Source organism: Chiloscyllium punctatum, chromosome 18 (genome assembly GCF_047496795.1).
Source record: "Chiloscyllium punctatum isolate Juve2018m chromosome 18, sChiPun1.3, whole genome shotgun sequence".
Classification (NCBI taxonomy): Eukaryota; Metazoa; Chordata; class Chondrichthyes; order Orectolobiformes; family Hemiscylliidae; genus Chiloscyllium; species Chiloscyllium punctatum.
The window spans coordinates 75,919,205-75,923,980 of NC_092756.1; the positions used below are offsets into that span (position 1 = coordinate 75,919,205).

General features: G+C 46.1%; 1 non-coding gene across 1 annotated transcript; it reads left to right on the top strand.

The window, feature by feature from the left end:
* The first annotated feature begins 1,049 nt into the window (after positions 1 to 1,049).
* trnar-ucu (transfer RNA arginine (anticodon UCU)) lies at positions 1,050 to 1,122 on the top strand. Its single transcript has one exon. It is a non-coding gene; the product is annotated as a tRNA-Arg (tRNA).
* The last annotated feature ends 3,654 nt before the right edge of the window (positions 1,123 to 4,776 follow it).

A 4,776-nucleotide genomic window follows, 5' to 3' on the forward strand; every position in this document is an offset into this window, starting at 1 on the left:
ATCTTTACTCTCTCTCCAGCTCTATCCATCTGAAAAAGGATATTAACTGGAACAATCCATGTTGAGCCATTGGAATCATTTCAACTCCCCCTCCAACTCTGCCGAGGACATGGAGGTCCTGGGCCTCCTTCACCGCCGCTCCCTCACCACCAGACGCCTGGAGGAAGAACGCCTCATCTTCCGCCTTGGAACACTTCAACCCGAGGGCATCAATGTGGACTTCAACAGTTTCCTCATTTCCCCTTCCCCCACCTCACCCTAGTTCCAAACTTCCAGCTCAGCACTGTCCACATGACTTGTTCGGACTTGTCCTACCTGCCTACCTCCTTTTCCACCTATCACCTTCATCCCCTCCCCCACTCACCCATTGTACTGTATGCTACATTCTCCCCACCCCCACCCTCCTCTAGCTTATCTCTCTACGCTTCAGGCTCACAGCCTTTATTCCGAACAGCTTTTGCCTGAAACGTCGATTTCGAAGCTTCTTGGATGCTGCCTGAACTGCTGTGCTCTTCCAGCACCACTAATCCTGAATTTTTCATCGACAGTACTCTGTTAAAAATCACTGTGCCTACATTGAGATTATGGCAAATGATGTGACATAGAAACTTGCACAAGGTAATTCCGGGATTTGGGAGATCTTGGGGTGAATTGTCTGAAAGAGACAGCACAGCCACAATGGGCTGAATGCCTGCTAAGATTCTGTTGATTTGTCCTCAATGCAGCTTTTTGCAACATCTCCACTTACTCCTTCCCCACTAACTGCAAATATCTTCAAGGTGCTGCACAAAATAACATTGAGCCCTTTGCTATTTTCTTGTCTGCTCCATATTCCTTAGACTTGAGTTGTGCAACATTGGAGTTTGGTTAATTTCTCATCTGTCCGTTTGGGGACAAATGGGACGTGAGATTGATTTATCAAGCAGCCAACAATTTAGCATGAGATGGAAGGGGTCAAAAACAATCAGTGAGAGTACAACACTCAGACACACACAGTATGAGAGGTCGGGTGCAGTACATAAAGGCTGTGATTTCCATCTGGCTGCGTGGCCCCAGTGGCCTAGTGGATATGGCACTGGCCCTCTAAGCCAGGGGTTGTGGGTTCAAGTCCCATCTGGGGTGTCAGTTACCTGCCCTTTGTCAACTTGATTTCTAATTTACTTTGGGAAAATCTCCATGTCTGCATTCAGTTGATGGGAAGTGGTGCCCAACATCTTCTTGCACAAGATTTGCAGGATTGAGGTGAATTCCCTGAAAGAAACAGCACAGTCACAATGGCTGAAAACCTGCTGAGATTCTCCTGGGGATGGCATGGTGGCTCAGTGGGTAGCATTGCTGCCTCACAGCATCAGGGACCTGGCTTTGATTCCTCCCTTGGGTGTCTGTTTGTGCCGAGTTTGCACATTCCCTCCATGGGGTACTCCGGGTGCTTTGGTTTCCTCCCACAGCCCAAAGATGTGCAGGTTCGGTGGATTGGCTTTGGGGAATGCAGGGTGAGAGGATAGGGGTTGGGCCTGGAAGGGATGCTCTTCAGAGGGTCAGTGTGGATGTGATGGGCTGAATGGCCTGCCCTTCTCATGCGAAGTCTTTTATGAACAGTTTTGGAGCAGATGGTCAGATCTCCACTGCAGGACCCACTGAAGGCTTTGCTCAGCGTTTGGCGGTCAGGTGTGTTTTCCTCCTCTCCTGTATCTGATCTTCCAGAATCTTCTGTGGCTTTGGCCAATACGGTCATGAGCTGGGTTCACATCATCCAATGGGGTCACACCAATACCCTTCACTGTTGTCATGCCAGGAGCTATAAAGTGGATTGGCTCAGGCTGACACTTCGCAATATATAACCCTCAGTCTGGTTGGAACTGGTTCTTCTTGAATCTTTGTAGCTCTTTGATCTTAGTTGCACTGTTGTCTCGAGCCGATAGCTGCTGTTTAACTTAGTTTGGCCAATTTTCTGTCTGGTCAAATTTCAAATTTGTTGCCATGGTCCTGTGACCATACAAGATTAAGATCAGCTGCACAGTGAAGGTTTCAACAAATCAAAACCCCAAATAAGACTTGAACGCACAATCTCTGGTTTAGGAAGTTAGTGCCTTACCCATGAGGTCACTGGGATAGAGCCAACGGATAGAGCTACCAATCTATGGACAAAGCAGCTTCTGTTTTGGTTGTGTTGGTGTCAGTCTAAGCTATATTCTGTCAACATTACCAGCTGAACCCCAGATTACCTGCATGTTTGGTATTTATGATAAGGTCCAATATGTCAATGGAAATGATTGAAATCTGGGTGTTCAAGGTTGGAACTGATGGGGCTGTGGCTATGCATTTGGGCCCTTACCTTTCTTAGTCAAGGTATTGAATACAATTGCAAGGAGGCTATGATGGAGATGTGAGGTAGTTAGGCCATCGTTGGAGAACTTGGAGTGCCACATCCACAGATTGGACAAACATTTGTGGGAAGGCAACTGCTGAAAATCACCAGGCCCTGAGTCAGAGTCGGGGTTCACCAACAGAGTTTATTGTCCAAGGAAATCCCGGAGCTCCGGGGAGAGAGCAGCACCAACAGCACAGTGGTCAGCTGTGATTCTTCTCTCAACCCGGAGCACATGGTCAAGATACTGTTATACATTTTGTGATATAATAGGTCAGTGATGAGGTTATTGTCTCTGTAACATGGCTTGTTTATTGTAAACATTGCAGAATCCTTGATCGTTTCGGTGCAGTTATTGTCAGTTCCAGTGTGGCCTTTGTTAATTTCAGTGCAGTTGTTGTCAGTTTCAGCATCTGCGCGGAAGTCCGTTGCTGTAGTAATGGGCGCTAATCGCTCTTCCTGAGAAGGCCGATTACTGCAGCCCTGACTATTATCACTCTGTATTGAGGCTGTATCTAACATTTCTATCAAACGTGTTGTCTGACCAGACCCTTTGGCGGGGAGTGTATGTTCTTCATGTGTATTGTCTCTCCCATCCGCCTTAAAATAATCAACTCATTTGTGAGTGCATTTTGCTGGCATTCTGGTGGCCCCAGGCAGTGTCTGTGTTTGCTCTGCTGTCTCTCTCCATATTGTGGTCCGGCGGCCATCTTGTGTGCCAAGTGGCCAACTAATGGCTCAGCGGCCATCTTGTGTGTCCGTGTGCCTAGTGTCACCCTGCCCCGTGCCATCTCCCACTTCACTTTGTGGTCAAGGAGGCGAGGGTATTAACTGGAACAATACATGTTGAGCCATTGGAATCCCCTTCCTGTCCCGATATAGGGCTGCCTCTCTTCCACAAAGCGGGGTCTCACAAGTTCGGGCAGATCTTCTCTCTCTCCAGATTTTTGTTTATTTATAAAATATACTTTATTCATAAAAAATCAAATAGAAATGCAGACAAAGGTTCTAAACCAGTTGAGCACTGTCTATGCAGAGAGAAAAGAACCAACAAAACACTGGAATTTTGACATTTCTCAAAGTTCTGTGTCACGAAAAATAAAGGCATTTTGGACTTGCGCAGAAACCGATCTCTGTTCATTGTCAGGCACCAAGAGGGTCTGAGAATTTAAAGAACGATGTGATAATTTGTGATAGACCTTAGACTGTGTTGTTTCCCTGTACAACTTGGCAGCAGCTGCCCGAAACATTAGTGTATCTCTCAGTGTGTCGTGACAGATCTTGGAATATGCTCGCCGTTAGCACTCGTTTAAGATCAACTATTCCCAATCGAGTACTGTCACTGAGTTTTTGTGGCTTAATGGGTAAGACTGTAGCTTCTGATGGAGTGAATTGGAGGTTCAAATCCCTGTTGGGGTGTTGACTTTTGAAGCCTGATCTTTGTGGTGGCTGATTTACATCCCATATCAACTCCATCTCAATCCAAATTGACTGGATTTTTCAACTACTCCGTTAAAAATTACTTGCCTGCTTCGAGATTATGGAAAATGCTCTTTAGTAGAAACTTGCACAAGGTAATTCCAGGAATTGGGAGATCTTGGTGTGAATTGTCTGAAAGAGACAGCACAGCCACAATGCGCTGAATGCCTGCTATGATTCTGTTGATTTGTCCTCAATGCAGCTGTTTGCAACATCTCCACTTACTCCTCCCCCACTAACTGTAAATATCTTCAAGGTGCTGCACAAAATAACATTGAGCCCTTTGCTATTTTCCTGTCTGCACCATTTTCCTCAGACTGCAATTGTGCAAAGTTGGAGTTTGATGGATTTCTTGTCTGTCCGTTTGGGGCGAAATGGGAGGTAAGATCAATTTTATCAAGCAGTCAATGATTTAGCGTGAGATGGAAGGGGGAACAACCAATCAGTGTGAGGATAAAACTCAGAGAAGAACACAATATGAGAGGTTCAGGGTGCAGTATTTACAGGCTGCCATTTCAGTTTGGTAGATGTGGCCCCAGTGGTCTAATGGATAAGGCACTGGCCTCCTCAGCCTCGGATTATGGGTTCATGTCCCATCTGGGATGGCTAACTTTTAAGCCTTGTCTTCACGACTGATCTTCTTTGTCTGATGTCAAATCGATTTCTCATCTCCCCTGGAAATGTCCCCTGGTCTGTGTTGGGTTTGGTGGGATGTTGTGTCAGAAAAATACAGAACTTTGTGGGGTGTGCAGGATATGGGGCTAAATCACCCCTCTCTCTATGTCGGAGTTGGTGGGATCAGTCAAAAGTCGTCTTTTTTTGAATAAAATCTCTAACTTGAAATAAACAAAAGAGGTCCCTGTTCGGTAGCTCGTGTTTCCATGCTAACTGATCGAAGGACATCATTGTGTCTCCCTCAAACAAATCAC